We start from the raw sequence: 14598 nt of genomic DNA, 5'->3' as shown, positions 1-14598 counted from the left end.
TCCTTTTTTTATTGACAAAAGTTATCACTAATATGGGTCTGTAAGAAAAAAAAAAATGGGGTGACAGTACAGGTGTTCCAAAATGCAAGAAGAAGCTTCAAAAATTGAAGACCTCTGTTGGTCTGTCCGCCCTTTTTACTTAGGTACTTTGCTATTTGCCCAACATAATTTTTTTGCTGCTCTTTGGTATCCTTCATCTTCTTCTCCAAGTTAACGTATGGATTATTTTCCTTGGTTTAGGTCTCTCTTCAAGGAAATAAAATCTCCCTGAAATACTTGCAAAAGGCTCTGCAGCAAAATCAGTAGTTGCATACATAACATGGAAACTGACATTTCTCATGACAATAATATGTGTACTATGCAGTTGATGTCAAGAGCTGATGGCACAAAAGTTTTCCTTAACAACTTTTTCAAGGTTTATAAAAACAGGATTTTACTCAATACAAGAAGAAGATTGGCTTTTTAAGAATGATGGTTAGTATTAAAAAACAAAATCCATCTTTCCTGGTGACATCAAGTTTATGGAATATGCAAACAAAACCTGTAATCTTTTTTTCTGCTATCCTGAATACACCCTATTCTCATAAAGTGGGGAAGCAGAAAGCAATACAACTATTTTCCAAATCTGGAAATGAAAAGGAATTTTAAGATTGAGCTAAATACAAATGATAGAAAGCAAAGACCTCATTATATTACAGTTTTACTACCATGCAAACTATAAGCTTAAATATGCAGTTCTAAGATCCATTATATTCTTCTTTGTTGATTTCACTTTACTGAAAGTAAAATTGAAAATGCCTTATCTTTATGGATAGACCATAGTTGGCAAAAGATAATGTGCAAAACAAAAAACACTGAAAATATGTAACAGATCTTGTGCTGTAAGATCTTGGGGAGTCAAAAGGGAAAGTAAAATAAGATCATGGTTTGGGTTTAGTCTAAACTGTAACACACAATTCTGACGTATTGACTCCTGCAGAATAAAAATTAGCTGGCATTAGTACAAGTGCTTTTATTTCTAGTACTTAAATAACAATATATTTTCCCTTTCTGGCATGTAAAAATGTACAAAATCTGCACTTTGCTATTTTTTTCCTAACATCCAAACATGAGGATATATGGCAGCTGCAGTGCACCGATGAAATTCTTAGATAAATTCTTAGGTTCATGCACATTTGAAATAGGTTTCATCATGATTTTTTAACACCCTGAATATTTGGTGTAGTTTTGGGGTAATTTTAATAATCTTAATAATATTTTTTTTTCCATGTTTATATGATGTAGAGTGTACAATTCAGTGAGGAACAGAGTGATATGTGTGATTATGAACTGTAGGTACTGAGAAAGGTTCTATTTCTTTTATAGAGATATATATACAAGACACATACACAAGATCAAATGGTTCTGCTCCTACATATTCTCTGCCAGAAACCCAGGAACTAGGTTGTGAATGTGATCTATGTTATTTCACTTATTTGAACAGTGGACAGTGATCTTAATGCAAATCATAGGATTTTAAGAAATATATGCATATAACCATGCAAAGAAATACCACAAAGAGTTCTAGAGGATTTTGAAATCAATGTAATTTGATGAGCAAAACTTTCTTGTCACTGCTGAATTGCTTTACACTTTTACTAAAAATAAATTGTTTTAAGAACTTATGGACCAAAGAAATACTAAAGACAAACCTTAAAATTTGAAATAATGTCAGATAAATATATACTGAGCCACAGTTGTTTACACACTGTAAATCCAAACTATCTGTTTCACTTCAAGTTTAGCTAAATACTCACATTGAAAAGAATTGTCAAAAGGTTGATATGTAGTGCTCAGACCCCAAAACTTAATTAATTAATCTTAGCACTGAGATAGGAATCAAGATTTAGCAGCTGTTAAACTGAGTGCAAACAGAATGCAAACTGATCTTTTAGAATGACAGTAACAAACTAATTGCAGAGAGATTTTATTGTTTCAGTATTGTTTGGCAATAAAACTCCTATCAAATTACTGTATAACACTATTGACTGTTCTGTAATTCATGAGTGATATATGTCCAAAAGTTGCACAACATGAAGATGTTTACCTTAAAATAGCAAGTAATCAAAACTCATGTAATATATTTATAATATATTATAATTAATACAATATATTAATTATATTAATATCATATATTAATATAATAATATTATATTAATATCATATATTAATATAAGTAATATATTAGAGGACATTTTCTGTAAGAGGAAAAGGTTTGGAAGAGAGTACAGAATAGCTACTTCTTGATAGGTATTTAAACCAGTGGTTCATACAGAAGAATATTTTCTGGAACAAGTGTGCAAATTCTAGTCCGCTTGGCAGTGGATTAAGCTGACCATGCAAAGCAGTTTTCACTGTGGACTATACCCAAAGAGAGGTCACACACAATAATTATAGTTTCAGCTTCCCGTACTTCATAACGAGGTCTGCCTGAAGATGCAGACCTAGAACTTAGAACTCTACACTTTCTAAGCAGTCTTCTTAGCTTGTTTCAGCCTATTTGTTCTTTGATAGCAGTGACCTGTTTAAAAGTGCTGACTCTCTTCACCCCATACTCATGAAGTACTTTGTATGTATGTTAGTGCAATACATTAGATTTGGGTCGTGGTTGGCAGACACAGTTACAGTCACATACATTGCTTTCACTGCACAAGGTAAGGCAGTGATGATTGGTATTTAGAAGATCTGGCAATCCATTTAAATTATTTTAAAAAGAAAAAAAAAAGCTGGTTAATGATAAATGTATATGTAATGGTTTAAAAAATGCTTGGGAGTATGTTTGTGTTGGGGGGGGATATATGTGAAGGGGAGCAGGGCTTAGGCACATATGAAGGGTGACCTATTCTAATTAATTATGTACAGTTACCGTAGTTCCACACCCTGACTCTTTTCACTTGATAGGTAAATGGTTGAAGACCGAAGACTGATTACAGATTTTACAACCAGCCTATGAGGATCTGGACTGATTCCACAGAGCACGTTCAGGTCAGCTAAGTCCTTTCTTCAAAGCATCATGGGTGTCTCTGAGCATCATTGCAAGCTTGTTCTGGCAGTAAGCCAGGCTTCAAAAGCCTTTCGCTGTGCAGTCACTGACTCACTAATGGGCAACTGCAGGCTTTCTGATTTTGCTTTCATTTCATGTGTTCATTTGACATAAATTTAATTAAACTAAATCTAGTGTTAAAGCAAGACGAGATAAAAGCGATATGTCACAAATTAAAGAACTGTGAAAGATACAGGAAACATGACTTTTTTCTGTTTCTGTAAAATATTGTCAGTTTTAGTAAGCTCACTACTTAAAGTCTGCAAAAAAAAAAAAAAAACTGTACAGATATGCATTATTAAGAATAATGTGCATCCAGGGTTAGATGAAGGTCTCAGCCTTATGTTCTCTGTAGTAAAACCTTTCAGAGAATTCTTATGCCTTCTTTCATACCCACACTTCAGGTAGTCACCTCTTCACAGGATATGAGGCAAGTTTGCCCTTCTGGCAGCTACATATCCATAGTTGTTAGACAGCTCAAAAGCATACAACAGCAGAAACATGAAAAGATCACATATTAAATATAAAAAATCATCATTTTTCAAAGGTTTCTTTTGGTTTTTCCTTAAGGCTAAGGAGGTGATAGTGAAAATGAAAAAGATCATGCTGTTAAAAAGGTTTCATTTAATTGCTTTGAATGTTGCTTTAGGAAACATCCAACTTTCTTCCTGTTCTTTTTAGAAGTCTTTAAAGAAAAAAATTAAAAGAATATCTAGACTGGAAATATACTAATGTGAACTGACAGGATATTTGCAAGCTGCCCAGAGATATGCTGAGCCAATCACATTCAAGGGGTTTCAGTACTGTCAGAAATGCACCTTAGTTCCTAGCACTGAATGCATTAGCAAAAAAGGAAATGAGCAGTGGAAGGTGGATCTGATGTCCAGTGAGTAGCTTTACTAAAAATCTCCTGGTTTTGAGCTGTAGAAAATATGAATGGGTAAATTCATGTATAGGACAAATTCTGATGTCAAACAAGTACAGAATTTATCACCAGCACCTGGTCTCTGACCTCTTTTGTTTCATCAATGGCCTTGGGAAGTGAGTTTTTTGAGATTTGTTTTTTGTTTTGTTTTCTTAGCCACACCAGCATGGCTGAAAGCTCAACAGTAATTCCTCTGGCTGCAGACCCTGGTGTACAGAGGGCTGCCAACATAAAGGAAGGCACATCATAGCTGACAGAATGAAAGATCTTGGCTTTGCCTATAATGAGGGTGAAGGTGGCTCTGTGGTGGTTTCCCCTGCTGTCATTCCCACCTACACTCTGACTCCCACATAGATGAGGGTACACATCACCCCCGGGCAGTCCTTGTCACCTTTGGGAGGATACCTCAATACCATCCACTGTCAGGACAATCAAGATTTGAAGAGAAAAGTCTATGTAGAATGCAGACACAGGCTCTCCAGGCAGTATCCCTTAACACCCTCTTATCTCTGTTCCAAAGATCACATGAGGTGTTTTCACCAGGAAAAGGGGAAACAGCTTTGAAGAAAACATACAGAAATGTGCTCATCCAGAAATGGTAACAATTATGCAAATGAAGTACAAAGGAATGAATGGTGTCTGAGTAATACTAAGACTTTGTTTTGTCCAGGTTGCAAAAATCTCCTTTTTTCTTCTTAATGAGACAGAAAAACATTGAAGATATCAAAATCAAAGATCTTACCCTAAATCATAAGTTTATTTCATTTGTAAAATTTAATTTAGCAACTAAATATTTTTAAAGCTTAAGTAGTTCAATCTAAAGATAAGTATTTTAGGAACTAGAAAAAAAATCAATGGAATTCTTGTAAACCCCAAAATGTACACATGAAAAATTAGGGTATGTTTATGCAAAGTTAATTTAAAAAGGAAAAACAAAACAAAACAAAAAAAAAGAAAAGAAAGAAAAAAAAGAATAAGGTGCATTTTTACAATTTATTTATTTTAACAGATGACTTTTCTAACTTTCCACTACCCTAGTTCTCAATAGGCACAAATTTAGCATGTGACATAAGCAAAGACATTTATGGTATAGTTTTTTAAAGCAACTATTGCTGTTTACTTGCCTAGCTACTTTAGCAATTTTTGACGTGAAGTGTTTACCTCCCCCGGCACTTAAGAAAATCCATTTTTCACAAGTAAAATATTACAAGGGGACTGAAAACAGGGACTATGAAAGAAAAGAAGACTTACAAGATAGTGTTATTTTTGCTACAGGCTGTAAATGCTGCAGTTGCATAGTGTGCCATAGCTTGATGATATTCTTTAGAGAAGTTCTTTTTTTTTTCGCATTCCTATCTTAACAGCACAGCAATGCACAAACATGTACTAGGACAGTAAGAGGAAATATGTGCTCCTATTAGTTCAAAATCTCACTTACACACTGACTGTATGTGAATAAACATGATCCTACACAACATTTATACTGTCAGTTATCTCGATATGACCTTGTAGATTTATCCAGGTTAAACAAGGTACTACAGGGTCGGTAGCAATTATCCTTTATTGTCAACAAAGTAATAAGGTATCAATGGACAAACAAACAAACAAACAAATAAAACAAACAAACAAACAAAAACCCTACCTATTGGTTCATCTTCTTTCACAATGTATTTTTAGACAGGTGATGACATTTAAATACTTGTGAAATGCTGCAGCTCCTAACAATTATTAAGCTGCATAAATGAAGACTTAGAGGGCATCAACAACCAGCTTTGATTATTATACTTGTTCAGTGTCAACAGATCAGTGCCAACTGGAGCTGCCTCCAAAATCATCAGATAGAACTTTCCTGAAGTGTTTTCCTCCATGGTAGCTAAGCTTTCTTTGCTTGCTTGCTTGTTTGTTTGTTTGTTCTGAGATTAAAAAAGAAAAAGGAAGAGAGGGGGAAGGGGGGGGGAGGGGGGGGGGGGGGAGAAAAACAGAAAGTGAGAAAGAGAGAGAGAAAAAGAGAGAGAGAAGATGGAAAGAATGAAAGAAAAAGACAGACACAAAGGAAACAAAATACGAGGAGATGGAAAAGTTTAGTGTAAGGTAATACAATTAAAATGCTGGATTTTTAGACTTATTATCTACAATTAACAAAAAATACAGAAAGTGCTCTTTTTTTCTTTATTCTGTTATCCTGAGAGACAATGATAATTTCTGAATTTCACATTCACAGATTTTACTTCATCTTTCAAAGCTGCAAGTTGTCATCTTATTCAGGAGGGCCTTTTCTGCTTTTTGTGAACAATATATTTTTTGAGACAGAGGAATACAGTTCTTTGTTCTTTATCAAAATATCTTCTAGATTTCTAACAGCATATGTAATTTTTTTTACATAGACTCCTTGCATATTTAGATATTTTAACCCTACTCTAGTTGGCATCCTGACATGTAAGTAGAACACCAAATTGAAAAGACCATCAGGAGGCACAATAATTTTGTATTACTTCCCTGTTCATTGCAGCAAACAAACCTATGATAATGTGTGTCAAGTGTTTGGGTTTCTTGATGAAAGATTCTGTGGATTATATAACAAGTGTAAAGTATTATGATTGCTAGATGAAAGGGGTTGATTTTGTCATTGGTGTTGTTAATGGTTTGTTTTGTTTTGTTTTCCAAATGTTTCCCTTAGAACTACTTTCAAATGTGAATGTATCTTCATATTTTTCTATTTTTTCCTCCAGTTGAGAAGCTCAGTTGTTCTGTCTCTTCTGTACTTGAAGTCTAAGGTAGAAGTCAGTAATAAAATGAGTGACACAGTTTGACAAACAGAGAAGGTGGAGTCTTCTTGTAAAGTTACATATCCACTGGCCTTTCAAACAAAACACAGAGTTTTTAGATCAAATTCCCTGTCCCTGATCTTCAATATGTTCATGACTTTCTCACCTCCCCTTCGGCAATGACACAGCAGCAGGTCTTCACCCATTGTGCTTAAACACAGCCTTTCAGTAAAACTCTTTCTCCTGCCCCTTGCCAGAAGGCATGATCTATTTTAAGGTTAGGTGGAGGTAGACACTGGAGAGCTGTTACAGAACTGTGATATCAGGAGTGGGAAGCTAATGATTTATGATAAAAACCAGAGAAGCAGTTCTGAAGAGCTTCGGAAAGTCTGAGTACACCCAAAGACGCACATCCTGACTATTGCTTTGAACTGTAATCTAAAGTCAAAGATTTGTACTCAAGAGTTAACATAACTTCATACAACTTCCCTTAAGAAGGAAGGTTTTCTGCAGACATTAAATTTGGCTCAAAAATATCACCCTCAGAGTTTTACAGGATGAAATCCTAGGATCTGCTGCAAATATAGTAAAATCAGTTTGTTGCCTTCTGATCTAAAGTAGATGATTTGCTTCCTGCAGATATAAAGCCTCTCGAAATAGAAATAATTGGAAGGAGACATAGAAAGTCAGAAGAATGAAAAATATTTCAATATTGTGTATTGTCATAAATGTATGTTATGATGCTTTTATGAAGTTCACCAGGCTTTATGTAAGAGAGACATAAATATGATAGAAAATAAAATTTATTTTTAAATACCCATAGTTCAGAATAAGTAGAGCACACACGCAGCAATCTTCTGAAATTTCACAAATTACACTGTTATCACTTCCTTGTCATCTCTATTGCTATGTGGTTTAATTGCTTGTGTGTAATTGTACTATAAAGATATCATGTCAATGAATCAGTATTTCTGTACACGTATGTATAGGACCTGGTACTATGAGCTTTTGATCCTGCCTGCGACACTCAGGTAAGACTTCAAATAATCTGTTTACTACTTTCAGAGTAATATATAGCCACCTGCAAAAGTGGCCAGATAATGAATAGAATCTGAATAATTTATTTTTAGTAAAAGGTTCTAATTAATCTGATAAATTATCAGCAATTAATAATTTAAAAAATCCAACTGTAGAGAGCCATTTTTCACTTGCAGGAGGATGAACCAGATGACCCAAGAGCTTTCTAATTTCTAATTCATCTTCTATAAAATAACAATTAAAAAAAAAAAATAAAAAATCAGCAATGATTATTTTTGCATGACCAAAACATCATCCAGATCCACAATTTTCCCAAAGGCAAAACAGCACATATGAGAAAGGTCATCACGGAAATTCCCAAGAGATTCAGAAACTGGAAGCTGTATTCCAGCACCTCTAGGGAAAAGATTGTTCCTCTATGTGTTTGAGAGAAGCAGAAAAGGCAGACTGTACTCTTGTCCTCTCTCCTCACACTGTAGCCCCGGATATAAGAAGCTCTGTCTTCCAAAGCTTTGCATGCAACAATCAAAACTGTCACATACCTGCACACATAGCAGACCTTTCCCACACAAATACTAATATTCCTGCATTTTTATGGCCACAGTTTCACAACCTGCCTTCTCTGAATTAACATTTTAAAACAGAAACATCATATAAAACTACAACAACAATAATGGTTTTTGCATATTTGCTTCATTCATGTAGTAACATATTTCAAAAGGCAGCTTTTGAACACACATTTTTGATGAACATGTAGAAAAATCACGATCTGTTAATCGATATTCTCTAAGTAGAATGTTAAATTTTCTTGAGTGTGTAATCTGCTAAAAATTATTCACTTATCTCTATTTAGTCTCAAAATACCAAGCTTCTCTATATCTGGACTAGGGCTGAACCCATCTGACAGATGAAGCAGTTGAACTGTGCTGATGAGCTGCAGAGAGAGCCAAACATCTGTCCCCATTTTGTTGTTGCTTGTTCATGACAGACATTTATGTATTAAGACTATTTATCAGACAACACTTTGTCTAAGCCAAGATATATTCAGCCATCATAATGGGATATATCACTAATATGGGAATATGAATGCTTGCTAGTTCGATAAGATATTCATGTCAGTATGCAAGCACTGCAATTTAGCTTATCTTCAGTACTCAGTACTGTTAGATATTTAACATTGTTTATAAACCAGGTCTCTCATATGAGCGATCTAGTCAGATTTAGTCAGAAAGTCCCTCCCTTTAGGGTTACAAAAATGTAGTAGTGCTGTCCTGCTCTCTGGTTTCAGGCTGTTTTCAATATGAGAGACATATAGGCTGATTCTCTGCATGCTCAGAGCACTGTCTGCTCGTTATATTTATGCATTCAGTGAGCATTTCAGATAAAATAATGAACATTTAACATTCTACAACAGGTTTCTATAGGAAAAGATTACAACAGTGCCCTCATAACCAGCTACCATTATGTATACATGCCTTTATTTGAGATGTTAAACAAGAATGGTGAGTAAAGGATGCATGTTCTTATTGAAGAAGATGCCTCATGGTGTATTCTTTCCTTACAGCAGTGACAAGAAAAGGTGTGGACACTGAGTTTGCTCAGCCTTTAAATGACATTCTTTTTCCACATAATGAAGGTTGGTCTGAAGAGAATGTTAAATTGGTGGATCTCTTAGCACTGTTACTGTATGGTTGCAAGCTCAGCTACTGTGGGTGCGGACTGACACAAGTATTCTCTTCCAGGACCGGAACTTTTATCCACAGGAGTTTTACCATGAAAAGGGCTGTCTGTGAAAAGTTTTGAGTGATACTGGTGAAGTTTCTCAGCATCAGTTCTATCTCAGTTTGTTTCTTGTGATGCAAAGTCACTGGTTCAAACTCAGTTCAGTTTATTCTCTGCTAAGGCCAACTAATGTGATTTAAAGAGGACTGAAATACTTCAGTTGTACTTAGGCTTTTGGACTTCCCATGGGTTAAAAATGGCATATAGTGAATAGGAGCTTTTGACGGCTCCCTCTTGCAATATACTTTATGAAACTTTGATGTATTTACACGGTGTTAATCACATTAACTATGCTTGTTGCTTATTGTAGTGATATTTCTCTGTGTTGAGATCTCAAAGTATTCTTGAGTAAATATGTGTCAAGGAAGAAATTCTGATATAATAAAAAATCTAGCACATGAAGAATTGTCAAAAAAATTCCACCTTAGGAGTCAGTTTTATAAAAATAAAATTTATGAAAAATGCTCACAGTGAAGTGAACTGGAAAGAATCTGAAGGAAATACCAACAACAAAAATCATAAATCTGGAGGATAATATTCTGAAATTGAGTTGTGGGTAGTTAGTAGTTAAAATAAGAAAGTAATCACATTACTTCATGTATTTTATGTACATTATGTAAGTACTGTTAAATACTTTAGTATTTTATCAGTGATGGAAAGAACATTTTGGTTTTTAATATTTTCTGAGTCAGTATAGTAGTTCAGCTGAATTCAGAAAAAATAAAATAGAAAAACAACTCCGAAAATATATAAATGGTGAGTATTCTTGGCAAAAGCAGGACAGTAGCATGACAACAAAATAAACAAAAAACACACAGATTTATTTATTTATTTATTTTTGCATGAACGATCAGTTTAGAAAATAAAGGTAGGAAGAAAAGACAACATTAGATGGACACTGCCTGATGTTCTCAGGAATTTCTAGATGCAGCATTTAAACAACACATTTTATGTAATCATATGTTTTGTAAATACTGTTCAGAGCACTCCAGGAAATCTGCTGCAGATATTCCTAGTTAAAAATGGAGATTTGCAGCTTTTTGTGATTATTCTGAAATAATATGCTTTATTATTATTATTAAATTGAGATTACTGGAAAAATTGCTTTTCAGGTCTGTACCAATTACTATTTTACTTGTTTCTATAATGCTATAGATCTGAGTTCATGAAAAAAGTTACAGTACAATCAATCTTATAATTAATAAAGTAGAAGTAAGGACTATTCTCCATTTCTTCTGCTTGGAAACTCCTCCACATTACTAACTCTGTTTCAAAAAGCTTGGAGGAATATACATAGATAGATAAAGAACTGGGGCATATTACACGTAAAAGTTGCTGACAGAGCATAAAAACAGGGAAGCATCCTCGTTGCTCCCCACACCGCTCATTTCCAAAATATAATTTAAATTTAAGAATCAGTCTGTTGGTCCTTATAATCACTTTCCCTCATGCATTTCACAGAACTGTGCTAATACATTCCCAACATTTAAAAGAAAGTGGGGAAAAAAACCCACCACAGTATTCCTGCACAAATTACATCTGAACATCAGGCATTACACCTTCAGGGCAATCTATGCATCTTTTTAGCACAAACTCTCTCAGATGGGCTTGTCTGGGAACACTAAAAGCACTTGGGCCAAGAATGTCAGCATTAAAAATACAGAAGTGGCTGGAAATGCTGTTATGTGTCAACCTTTATTTGTCCTTTAAAACAAGAAAAAAGAACAAATGTATGCCTGTAGGCCAAATGCAGAAGGTTGTTTTCTTTTCTTTTTTATCTTTTTTTTTTTTTTTTTTTTTTTTTTGTCTCTCTCCTTCCAACTTATATGAGATTTGTACAATGAATTGTAATAGAAGGTTCAGATGACAAAAATTACAGTGGTGTAGCCAAGAAAAATACCCATGGGGCTTTCTGCCTCCCTTGTGCCCAGCCTGAACTATCAGATCAGCCTTCTGGACTCAAATGCAACACTGTCAATAGGAATACATCATCTTTTTTGTGGTGTAGAAGAGCTGTCGGTTGCAATTCCCATTATTCCAAGGCCAGGATTTTCCATTAGTGTAGCCACCTGCTGGGTTTCTCTGCTCAGGTTTAATGGAGTCTGAATTTGAATTTATCACCATCTGTGGGAAGTCAGGAAATGAGAGGAGCATCACTAATTCCTTTCTTCATTTACTAAGCAGAAGCATAATCTTTATAAGGAGATAGGCAGAAGCAGCAGTGATCAGGGAGAGAGAATATTTTAACTCATATTGACATCAGAGTTCCAGACCAAGAAAAATGCTGTCTGTTCCTTGGCCAATTCCAGCAACAAAAAGAATGTTTTAATTTCCTACGTAATGTTGTAGCAAAACATGCAGATAGATATGGGGTAGTATTTCAGTTTTGCATCCAAGGAGGTCAATAGAAATTTAATAATTTAGACTGTTTAAAAAAAAAAATAAATTAAAGTTTTGAAATGTGAATATGTTCTCAGGAAGAGTTAAGAACTGTAAATGTCAATGTTTGTTTACTGAAATAGATTTTTTAAATCAACAGTTTACACATTTCATTTTTTATCTCCCCTGCGTTAAATGGAAAAAAAAATAAAAAGAAAAAATCTAGAAAAAAATGGTGTTCAATTGAAAGAACTGTTCATTAAAAACAATGTAGAACTCAAGAAAACAAGCAAACAAACAATTTCTGGATTAGTATTAAAAGGATAATTTTTTATTTCAAAATACCCAACCAGATAAAAATGAATTCATTTCCTGACTAAATGTAAAAATATAGGCTATTTGTTATCACCATGGGCTAGGAACTACAATTTCAATCTACCTAGATGTATAACTAGTTGTTTTTATCCTATTGAGGCTGAAGTCTATGTGTTAATCCTATCTGACCACAGTAACTGGTACTTTGGGGTGGGCAGAAGTGAAGGAGAAAGTTTAAAAGTATGTATTTTCAAAAATCCTATGTGACATCCATCTGCATTCATCAAAGGGGTGGTGACATCCAGTCTGCATTCATGGAAGGGGTGCCATGAGTTCAAGGTTTTCTCATGAATTTTGCCCCATGCTTGTAATCTTTGGATTTACGATCCTGAACTTGTGAGGCTGCACTCTTGTCATATGGGTCAAAAAAAAAAAAAAAAAAAGAGTCTGAGGAACTCAAATTAGATAATTCAAAGGAATGCTATTTATTTCAGTGAAGAAATACTTCCAAGGGTGCAGGAGGGAGGGGTGGAGAAGGAAAGAAAAAAAAGAGAGAGAGAGAGAGAGAGAATGAGTGAGGAAGAACAGATAACTGTGAAGGACTTCACATACATGCCCTTTTTATTATTAAACTATCTAAATAGCTAATTATTATTCTATCAGAGGAATTTTAAATATTGATCTGTGACGAAGAACTTCAATTTGTACTTTTCAAGTGAAAAATTACTTGACAATGGATCCATAATCAGGCAGAGAATAGAACAATCTTTCTGATTGCTTCATGAGCAAGTTGAATAGTAGAGTTTCTTCTTTGTAGTACTGATGGTGTCAAGTCTGTGATTTGCTGAAGACCTGTTGGTTTTATCATATGAGCAAATGTTGTGGTATCCCTAATTGTTTTACTACATTTTATTTGGAAGACTAGGATTAGCCATAGGAATGACTAGTGACCATTCCTAATGGCCTGATTTCCTTCATTTATATTAGTGCTACAGTGTTTCAGGATTTTAATAAACCTTTGAGATGGGTACAAGTGCATTTGAACTATCTAGAAGCTTTTAGTCAAACAGGCTGACCAGCCATTCAAAAGAATTTTGCAATGAATTTTCAGTCATTGGGCAGTTTTCATTTAAAGCTGTGAAGAATCTAATACAGTAAACAAAATAGAGTTTACTTTTCATAAAGCAAACTCAAGTGAAAGTAAGTAGACAGAGGGTGGATATTATCTTTCCTAGTTACAAGAATTCCAGTGGTCCCAGTATTTTTGTAGAGTTAGTGGAGGTAGCTCACCCTTCTATCTTGCACAGTAGTATTTTCATAAGTGATTTTTTAAAAATCATTATTTACTTCTGGAAAAAAAAAATAAAATAAAATAAAATAAAATAAAATAAAATAAAATAAAATAAAATAAAATAAAATAAAATAAAATAAAATAAAATAAAATAAAATAAAATAAAATAAAATAAAATAAAATAAAATAAAATAAAATAAAATAAAATAAAAGCAATGAAGATAGAAACATTATTTCTCAATAGGTTGAATAATTTACAACATTCATCAGATATCTTGCTTTTAAGTGAAAACGTGCAAGTGTGTAAGTCTTGATGAAATACTATCCAAAATTCTGTATCTTTACAATAATGTCCTATCTACACAGCACAGGAAGGCTCAAAATCCCAGCCTGGACCTTAGTATCAAAGGAGGAAAACAACTAAGGAGAAAACAGCAAGCTAAACGATTAGTTAACTGTGTCTTGCCTGTTTTGTGTGATGTCACACATATGGCTATGGTTATTCATACTGAGGGTGGCAACTTCAATGATTCAAGACTAACACAAGAAAATCTGTCAGCTCTAGTTAAACAAATGTTGTTATTACCTCAGGTCAAGCAGATGGAGGGCAAACTTCTCTGTTGGATTCTGCTGCTCTTTAATTAATGTCCACATTTGTTATGTCAACATGATGCATCACATTTGGTTTAAATGTTTGTTTTATTCCTATTAAAAATGCCTGTGTTACAGAATTTTCTGTATTCTATAACTGATCTGGAATACAGAGATCAGAGGCACAAGAAGATTCCTTCCATTATATTTTGGAAGGAAATTGTTAAAATAAAGTTATTTAGTGGTGTCCCTGTGATATTTCTTACATATTCTGTTTTTTACTATGAATTTTTAAAGAATTATGAAAACTTCATTTTTCAAAGTCTTTTCATTGGAGAACAGCAATATTGTTTTGCAAATGTATCTGTATTGAAATATTTGTGATGGTGAAATAAATGGGTTGGCATAATTCAATATATAGTAATAACTT

General features: G+C 34.0%; 1 long non-coding RNA gene across 1 annotated transcript; it reads left to right on the top strand.

Annotated features, from left to right (window-relative positions):
• Positions 1-244: 244 nt before the first annotated feature.
• On the top strand, positions 245-12152 carry LOC146753934 (uncharacterized). Its single transcript, XR_014939358.1, has 3 exons — positions 245-474; positions 2941-7803; positions 9375-12152. It is a non-coding gene; the product is annotated as an uncharacterized LOC146753934 (long non-coding RNA).
• The last annotated feature ends 2446 nt before the right edge of the window (positions 12153-14598 follow it).

Source organism: Coturnix japonica, chromosome Z, assembly GCF_054131305.1.
Source record: "Coturnix japonica strain WE chromosome Z, WE-NBRP24, whole genome shotgun sequence".
In the NCBI taxonomy this organism is placed as follows: Eukaryota; Metazoa; Chordata; class Aves; order Galliformes; family Phasianidae; genus Coturnix; species Coturnix japonica.
Note: the sequence above shows the minus strand (reverse complement) of the source record. Positions and strands in the feature narration are given on the sequence as shown.